The following is a 9,935-nucleotide window of genomic DNA, read 5'->3' as shown; positions in this document are numbered from 1 at the left end:
TACACCATTTGTGACATCAGTCGTAAACTTTCTTAGCACCTCTTGTACAATTACAAAGTGATATGATTCATCTAAATTTCTTTTATGAAACAAAGACAAACTGAGCATGTCCTCTGAATGGGTGAAACCCTCAGGCTTGGTTACAAGTCTCTCAGTGACATTATAATTATCATTATATACATCAGTTTTAAAATTTAGTGTATTTTCCTAATTGCAGTCTCTAGGACTTCTGCATGGCAGCAACTCTCCAGGACTGAGACAGAATTATACCCAAATCTTTTCTTTTGAAAACATTTTAGTTTTACAACATTGTTTTGTCCAGCTTAACATTTCAAACACAAAGGATTTCAGTGAGATTTTTCTCCCTTGTTATCTTTTGGCTTATCCAATCACAAGATTTTTCCACAACGTGACCATTTGCTTATTTTCAGTGTTGCAACATCGTTGCAACAAGGCAAATAAACATGTAACTGGGCATTCTTTACCTCAGAATTTAGGTTTCAATTTACAGTCCTCTGTTGAATACCAGAATAAAATTTGGATGATGTTATTATATATTTAGGTTAATCTCTTGTTGCTTAGGCAAACAAGGAGATCTTTAAAGTTTAAAGCAAGGGATATCATTTCTCATCTACGCTGCCGCTATCATGTCCCTGATAACATGTGGTTGTCTAATTCTCCAGCCCCACCGGATTTCGGTCTCCGGTCTTAAATCTATGGGTATGCCGACCCATTCTACTAATGTGTAGGATGCAGCTATCTTTCCCTCAACACTTCTAAAAGGCAAATAAGAATGGACTTACCACAGCTGAAGAAAGAGAAGATGATCAAGCCTCTTACTTGTTGCAAATCCCAATTTTCCACTGAAAAGACACTCGCCAACAGGATATGGGAGATCACGTCGGGGTCACCACTTTGTAAGGAACCCTGCATCGGCCCAAAAACGGACTCCGACGCCCCCTGGCGAAGGTTAACGCGTGTATGCCTTTTCAGTGTCTCTATTAAGTGCACTTAATTTCACTCGCTTAATCTGATTCCAATTTCAAATGATTCTTACACCTAGGTTGTGTTTCCAATCAGAAATTCATCATTTGTTATGTATTAATTTAGATATTCGATTATTCTGATTACCTTATCTTCAATTATTTCGTTCACTGCAGTCCCGGTATCGCTTTAGAAGAGTTACTTCGGCCGATTTGAGCACTCTTCCCGGACACAAACTCGTCAGTCTGACCTTAAACGTTGGATGCAGGGTAAATATCTACCTTTAAGTCGGTCGCGCTCTGCTTACTCGTAACAAAAAGCATAGTTTTTATATATTTACGAAAACTGCAACTTATTTAAGGCAGTGATTGTCAGAAATCGAAATGGATTTAATTGACGTGCCCCATGCTCCATCTATTAAACCTTTCGTATGAACAATCCTGAACACAGATTTGAGGTAATACCTTCGCTTTGATCTACTAGAAATAATGGATTAAGAATAATACAGAATCAACCAAATATAACATTTTATTTGTCAAGTAAAAATATATGATGCCAATTACATTACAATTAGACAATTAGAAGCCAATTCAGAAATGATAAATGCATAATATCGATTACTCAAAGAAATGCATATATACACAGGGATGGGTGAGGACATTCACCCACCTCTGTGGGGGCCTGCAGAAGGTCCCACATGACTGCTTTGCACTTTACCTTATATACAGACCAGAACAAAAGGATCATAAATATTTACTACACCAACAACTGTTTTGGGGGAGAGGAGAAGAGACACCACCCTGCATACTGTAGATGTGTGGGGGCAAGGCATTGCTATGCTATTCTTTTAAGATCTTCTCTCCGGATACGCTTTATTGCTTTATTGCAGGATGCTTGATCTCAGTTTTCGTTTAGCAGGAAAATCAAGCCTTACAATGCATACATATAGCCTATGTAGCTATAGGCTACATTTCTGAAATTGCATAACATGTACAGTCACCTTTGATAACAGCTTACTCTAAATTGTAATGTTGACATGCATTTCCTATAAATTTGCTTTAAAACTATAGGCCTATGTAGTGAAAAGCGCTATACAAATAAATGTGAATTGAACTTATAAACTTATCTAGGCTAAAGGAGCTCTATTATAGATCAGATAAATCGTAATTTTTCACGAGAAATTATGTCGTTTGAACGACATAATTGAGTGGAAAAAATAATATGTACCAGTGCTTCCTTTGGGGATGGCCAGGCTGTGAGTAAGCCAAACACAGTTCAGCAAGAAATGCAAAGTCAAGTCAAGTCAAATTTATTTATATAGCGCTTTTACAATTGGTAATTGTTTCAAAGCAGCTTTACATATTAGAAGCACAGAAAAATAGGGAAGTGGTTAAAACTGTACAAACAAGCGTGGTAATATGTAACATATACAAGATGGTGCTACATTAAGCCAATGTCGGCTGACTTCCAGGGGTGGAAAAAACCCCCTAGGAGAAAAACCCAGCGTGCTAGCACTGGGAAAAAAGTCCTAGGAGGGAAAAAAACCCCTTGGAAGATATATATAATATATGTAAATGGATATGGAGATCAAAATCTGAATTGTACATTTTTATTATAGAGATTAAAAATCGATTATATATAAATATATGTAAGCGGATACGGGGATTAAAAATCTGAATTATAGATGCAGCCAGAATTGGATCTTTAGGCCCATTGTCTCCTGGGCTACGTTGTAGTCAGGTCCAGACGCAGGTTCTCCATCTGATCTGGATACGGCCTGGATCCAGCACCCGGAAAACCTCAGGATAAGCAGAGAGACAGATATTAGCGTAGATGCCATTCTTATTCTGATGTACAGGTATTTCTAGTGTTATAGGAAATGTTCTCGGTTCCGGCCGACCTAATTATTGCAGCGTAACAATCCTTTAACGGATTTGAAAAATGTTAATGTATTGATAATGTGTTATGTGTATGCAAGAGCAAAGAGATGTGTTTTTAGTCTAGATTTAAACTGACAGAGTGTGTCTGCTTCCCGAACAATGCTAGGAAGATTGTTCCAGAGTTTAGGTGCTAAATAGGAAAAGGATCTGCCGCCTTCAGTTGATTTTGATATTCTGGGTATTATCAACTGGCCTAAATTCTGAGATCGCAATAAACGTGAAGGACTATAATGCATTAAGAGCTCACTTAGGTACTGGGGAGCTAAACCATTTAGAGCTTTATAAGTAAGTAGCAAGATTTTAAAATCTATACGATGTTTAATAGGGAGCCAATGTAATGTTGACAGAACTGGGCTAATATGGTCATACTTTCTGGTTCTAGTAAGAACTCTAGCTGCCGCATTTTGGACCAACTGTAGTTTGTTTAAAAGCCGAGCAGAACAACCACCCAGTAGAGCGTTACAATAATCTAGTCTTGAGGTCATGAATGCATGAACCAACTGTTCCGCATTTGTCATTGAGAGCATATGTCGTAATTTAGATATATTTTTTAGATGGAAGAAGGCGGTTTTACAGATACTAGAAACATGACTTTCAAATGAAAGATTGGTATCAAAGAGCACACCCAGGTTCCTAACTGAGGACGAAGGTTTAATGGAGCACCCGTCAAGTGTTAGAGAGTATTCAAGGTTTTTTCGTTAGGAAGTTTTTGGTCCAAAGATTAGGATATCAGTTTTTTCTGAATTTAATAATAAGAAATTTCTTGTCATCCAGTTTTTAATGTCAGCTATGCATTCTGTTAGTTTTGTGAATTTGTAGGTTTCGTCAGGGTGCGAGGAAATATAGAGCTGAGTATCGTCAGCGTAGCAGTGAAAACTAACACCATGCTTCCTAATTATCTCTCCTAAGGGCAGCATGTACAGAGTGAAAAGCAACGGTCCTAATACTGAGCCTTGTGGTACCCCATATTTAACCTGTGATCGATACGAAATCTCTTCATTAACTACCACAGACTGATAACGGTCAGATAAGTATGATTTGAACCATGCCAAAGCAATTCCACTAATGCCAATATAGTTTTCAAGTCTTTTTAAAAGAATGTTGTGATCGATAGTGTCAAAAGAGATCTAATAACACTAATAGAGAAATACAGCCACGATCAGATGATAGGAGTAGATCGTTTGTAACTCTAACGAGAGAAGTCTCAGTACTATGGTATGGTCTAAGACCCAAGAGGGTATGGAGGGGGGACGAGGAGGATTTAACCGTCTCGCCCCCCTAAGGAACCTGATGACCAGGTCGTGCTGACCAACAGATTTGCCATCTATGTGGTCGTGGTAAGCGGATATGGCAGCAGTATGGTTGAGCACACCGGGGACATGAATGGCGCGAAGCGATCTCAGATGCTTCCGACTCCACAGGAGGAGATGGCGGGCGATTTGCGACATGCGACGGGAGCGTAGACCACCTTGACGGTTGATGTACGCAACGGTCGCAGTGTTGTCCGTACGGACCAGTATATGCTTGTCGCGAAGCAGGCCTTTGAGGCGGCTCAGCGCAAGGCGTACTGCCAGCAACTCAAGGCAATTGATGTGCCAATGCAGATGGGGTCCCGTCCAAACCCCTGAGACTGCATGCCCGTTGTACGTGGCACCCCAGCCGGTGGTAGAAGCATCTGTGAAGACCACAGCATGCTGGGACACCTGTTCTAGAGGGACTCCTGCCCGAAGAAACAAGAGGTCCGACCACGGGCTGAAGGTACGGCGGCACTCCTGAGTGATTGGCACCCGGAACGTGCCGTGTTGCCATGCCCATCTCGGGACTCGGCCGTGAAGCCAGTGCTGAAGCGGTCTCATATGAAGCAGACCGAGCGGTGTTACAGCCGCTGCAGCCGCCATATGCCCCAGGAGAAAGAACTTCAGTGGGACCGCTGTCCTGCCATTGAACGTATTCAGGCAGTTCAACACCGACCGAGCACGTTCCTCTGTGAGGCGTGCTACCCGTTCGACCGAATCCAACTCCATACCGAGAAAAGAGATCCTCTGCACTGGGGCGAGTTTGCTCTTCTCCCAGTTGACCTGAAGCCCCAACTGGCTGAGGTGCCTGAGCACTAAGTCCCTGTGTTCGCACAACTGATCCCGAGACTGTGCTAGAATGAGCCAGTCGTCCAGGTAGTTGAGAAAGCGAACACCCTGTTCTCTCATGGGAACAAGGGCTCCCTCCACGACTTTCGTGAAGACGCGGGGAGACAGGGCCAGCCCGAAGGGTAAGACTCTGTACTGATATGCTCGACCTTCGAACGCGAATCTCAGGAATGGCCTGTGTCGTGGAAGAATCGAAACATGAAAGTACGCGTCCTTCAGGTCGATAGCTGCAAACCAATCTCGGGGACGGATGCACTCGAAAATGCGTTTCTGCGTAAGCATTTTGAACGGTAGCTTGTGAAGGCTCCGATTCAAAACTCGCAGGTCCAAGATCGGTCGTAACCCGCCGCTTTTCTTGGGTACAATGAAGTAGGGGCTGTAGAACCCTGACCTCAAATCGGCTGGAGGGACCGGCTCTATCGCGTCCTTCGCCAGTAGGACTGCGATCTCCGCACGCAGAACAGGGGCATCGACATCTTTCACTGAAGTGAAGAGGACGCCCCTGAACTTGGGGGGACGCCGGGCGAACTGAATCGCATAGCCGAGCCTGATGGTCCGGAGGAGCCAGCGAGACGGACTGGGGAGCGCTAGCCAGGCTCCCAGAGACCGCACCAGCGGCACCAAGGGGACCACCGGCGTACCCGCCGCGGGGCAGCGAGGTGGAACGCAGGGACGCGGCCCGGGAGGCTCTCTGTGTGAGGCGGCCCGAAGCGGGGTCACAGTGTGCTGTGCAACACTTACCTGCTTCCACGGGTGGACAGAGGGAGCAGTCGAGGATTTGCTTACCTGCTGCTCGCTGCTGTCCGCTGGCGACAGAAGAGGTGGATGAGAGTGGTGAGGTTCTAGCCCTCCCACTGCTCTCCGACCCCTCTTCGGACCCGGAGATAAAGGAAACTGCTCTTTTATTGAAAATTTGAACAAAAGGAAACAACAAAAGATTCTCCACCCGGCCCTCCTCCGGGGGAAGGAGCGGTGCAGTCACCACCTCCTGAAGAGCAGTCCCCTCCATCTCCGGGTCGCTTGGACTTGGCCTTGCCACCCTTCTTCTTGGGGGGTGGCTGGACGGGCTGGGCACCCCGCCCGCGACCGGCTCCACGGCGCCGCTTGGATGGAGGCTGCTGCTGCTGGGGCGCGGGAGCGGGGGCGGCTGCAGGGGGGCGCCCTCGGCGACGGGTAGTCTGAGGTGTCGCCGGCGGTGGAGGTGCAGCAGCTGACCGCCTCGGCAGGATGTGACTGATGGCCTCAGACTGCCTTTGTACAGCCGAGAACTGTTGGGCAAAGTTCTCGAGAGCGTCGCCGAAAAGGCCGGTCTGGGACACGGGGGAATTAAGAAACCTGACCTTGTCGGTATCCCTCATGTCCACAAGACACAGCCAGAGATGGCGTTCCTGGACCACCATAGTGGACATCGCACGACCCACTGACCGCGCCGTAACCTTCGTCGCTCGAAGCGCGAGGTCCGTCGCGGCACGAAGTTCTTGGAGAACTGGTGGATCATGACCACCCTCGTGCAGGTCCCTCAGTGGCTTGGCCTGATGGACCTGCAACAACGCCATAGCGTGTAAGGCAGAGGCAGCTTCCCCACAGGCCTGATAAGCCCTGCCGGTAAGATCCGACGAGTACTTACAGGCCCGGGAAGGGAGAGACGGCTCCCCCCGCCAGGTGGAGTTAGGGCACAGTTGCATAGCAACGGCCCGTTCCACAGGGGGTATGCGCGTGTAACCCTTCGCTGCCCCGCCATCAAGGGTGGTGAGGGAGGAGGACCCACCGACACGGTTTCGGGCAGTAAAAGGTGCCGTCCACGTGCCTGTGAGCTCTTCATGCACCTCCGGGAAGAAGGGCACTGGGGTGGGGGGCTGAGAACCAGCCCTGGCCACCCCGAGATACCAGTCATCCAACCTCGAGGGTTCGGGACACGGTGGAGGATTCCACACGAGCCCAACCCTGTTGGCGGCCCGGGAAAGCATAGCCATCATTTCCGGGTCCGTGTCGGGCACAGTTGTCACCCCCGAAGGAGGCAACTGCGCCGACTCATCCTCCCCAGAAGTATCAGGCTCACCCTCCGATGCAGCGATCGACATCCGGTCGTCTGGGGGAGCTCCGAAGGAAACGGATGGTACACACCTCTGGGGCGGTCCACCGCGCTCCCCCGGCAGCTCTACTGGCTGCGGAGCGCACGAGGGGGGAGGGTTCCTAGGGGGTTGGTTCCCCGAAGGAAGCGCGCTCACCGTTATCCTCAAGTCACCAGCCCCGCCGCTCGCAGCAACCCTCTGAGGAGGATTGGAGCGAGGCGTCGGGACCGGGACTCCACCCCTTTGCAGAAAGTGGAGTCTCGACCGCAACTCCGCGATGGTCATCTTCCCACAATGGGTACATGACTCATCCACAAACGCTGCCTCAGCGTGCCTTAAGCCCAAGCACGCGATACAGCGCTGGTGACCATCCCGAGGCGCCAGGTAATGACCGCATCAAAAAACACACAAGTAGAACGACATCTTTAAAAAGACGCAAACTACTCGTGTTAGCTCTTTCAAGGACTGACTCTTTTAGGTGCTGAAGCACGCAGGGGAATAGCCGCTGCAGCACAGACAGGGAATGTGCAGCCTGTCGTGTGCACTCTCTTTGCAGGCGCTCCTCTTACCAGCTGTAACAACAGCTTTTTAGCGCTCTAGGCGCACCGTTTCACCAGCCGTGAGAACGGCCTTCACGCTGATTACAGCTTTGCTCAATCAAACCAAAGGCAAAAACAAAAACAAAAGGAGAATCGTCCCCGCTGCTGCGCTGTCCGCCTGCACCTCGCAACAAAGAGACGTCTTGAAGAGAGACTCGTTCACCACACTCGCTTTCAGTAGCTGTCTTCATGGAAGGTTTGGCTCCGAAGCGAAAAGCTGAAGATGCAACGCACCTGCTGCTCATTATATACCCGCGCTGCGAGGCAACAGCTGATGCATATGATTACATGCCAATGTGCATTGGCTCGTTTAGTTACACTCGAAGTAGATTGGCCTCTCTAGCGAGATTCCTATTCGTCGGTCTGTCCGACGTACGTCGAACGTGACCGACTGAATGGGAACCCAGCATGCTAACACTGGGAAAAAAGTCCTAGGAGGGAAAAAACCCCTTGGAAGATATATATATGTAAAATCTGAATTATACATTTTTATTATAGAGATTAAAAATAGGTTATATATAAATATATGTATGCGGATACGGGGATTAAAAATCTGAATTATAGATGCAGCCAGAACTGGATCTGTAGGCCCATTGTCTCCTGGGCTACATTGTAGTCAGGTCCAGACGCAGGTTCTCCATCTGATCTGGATACGGCCTGGATCCAGCACCCGGAAAACCTCAGGATAAGCAGAGAGACAGATATTAGCGTAGATGCCATTCTTATTCTGATGTACAGGTATTTCTAGTGTTATAGGAAATGTTCTCGGTTCCGGCCGACCTAATTATTGCAGCGTAACAATCCTTTAACGGATTTGAAAAATGTTAATGTATTGATAATGTGTTATGTGTATGCAAGAGCAAAGAGATGTGTTTTTAGTCTAGATTTAAACTGACAGAGTGTGTCTGCTTCCCGAACAATGCTAGGAAGATTGTTCCAGAGTTTAGGTGCTAAATAGGAAAAGGATCTGCCGCCTTCAGTTGATTTTGATATTCTGGGTATTATCAACTGGCCTGAATTCTGAGATCGCAATAAACGTGAAGGACTATAATGCATTAAGAGCTCACTTAGGTACTGGGGAGCTAAACCATTTAGAGCTTTATAAGTAAGTAGCAAGATTTTAAAATCTATACGATGTTTAATAGGGAGCCAATGTAATGTTGACAGAACTGGGCTAATATGGTCATACTTTCTGGTTCTAGTAAGAACTCTAGCTGCCGCATTTTGGACCAACTGTAGTCTGTTTAAAAGCTGAGCAGAACAACCACCCAGTAGAGCGTTACAATAATCTAGTCTTGAGGTCATGAATGCATGAACCAACTGTTCCGCATTTGTCATTGAGAGCATATGTTGTAATTTAGATATATTTTTTAGATGGAAGAAGGCGGTTTTACAGATACTAGAAACATGACTTTCAAATGAAAGATTGGTATCAAAGAGCACACCCAGGTTCCTAACTGAGGACGAAGATTTAATGGAGCACCCGTCAAGTGTTAGAGAGTATTCAAGGTTTTTTCGTAAGGAAGTTTTTGGTCCAAATATTAGGATATCAGTTTTTTTCTGAATTTAATAATAAGAAATTTCTTGTCATCCAGTTTTTAATATCAGCTATGCATTCTGTTAGTTTTGTGAATTTGTAGGTTTCGTCAGGGCGCGAGGAAATATAGAGCTGAGTATCGTCAGCGTAGCAGTGAAAACTAACACCATGCTTCCTAATTATCTCTCCTAAGGGCAGCATGTACAGAGTGAAAAGCAACGGTCCTAGTACTGAGCCTTGTGGTACTCCATATTGAACCTGTGATCGATACTACATCTCTTCATTAACTACTACAGACTGATAACGGTCAGATAAGTACGATTTGAACCATGCCAAAGCAATTCCACTAATGCCAATATAGTTTTATAAAAGAATGTTGTGATCGATAGTGTCAAAAGCAGCACTGAGATCTAATAACACTATGGGCCCTATCTTGCACCCAGCGCAATTGACTTTGTACACCGACGCATGTGTCATTCCTATTTTGCACCCGCGCAAAGCGCGCTTTTCCCTCCACAGAAGCACGTCGCTATACTAGTGAATGAACTTGCGCTCCCTGGGCGGTTCTGCGCAAAAAAGGAGGCGTGTTCCGGCGCAAACAATCCCTGGTGCTATTTTGCTGTTCCATTAAACAATTGCGCCACTGACCAGAAAAAACC

The 9,935-nt window shown here is 46.7% G+C and overlaps 1 pseudogene; it reads right to left on the bottom strand.

The window, feature by feature from the left end:
- Window positions 1–8,510: 8,510 nt before the first annotated feature.
- LOC137024813 (uncharacterized) lies at window positions 8,511–9,480 on the bottom strand (annotated as a pseudogene).
- Between the last annotated feature and the right edge of the window lie 455 nt (window positions 9,481–9,935).

The sequence above is a fragment of the Chanodichthys erythropterus genome, chromosome 8, assembly GCF_024489055.1.
Source record: "Chanodichthys erythropterus isolate Z2021 chromosome 8, ASM2448905v1, whole genome shotgun sequence".
Taxonomy (NCBI): domain Eukaryota; kingdom Metazoa; phylum Chordata; class Actinopteri; order Cypriniformes; family Xenocyprididae; genus Chanodichthys; species Chanodichthys erythropterus.
The sequence above is the reverse complement of the archived record's forward strand: the minus strand, read 5'-3'. Positions and strand labels throughout refer to the sequence as shown.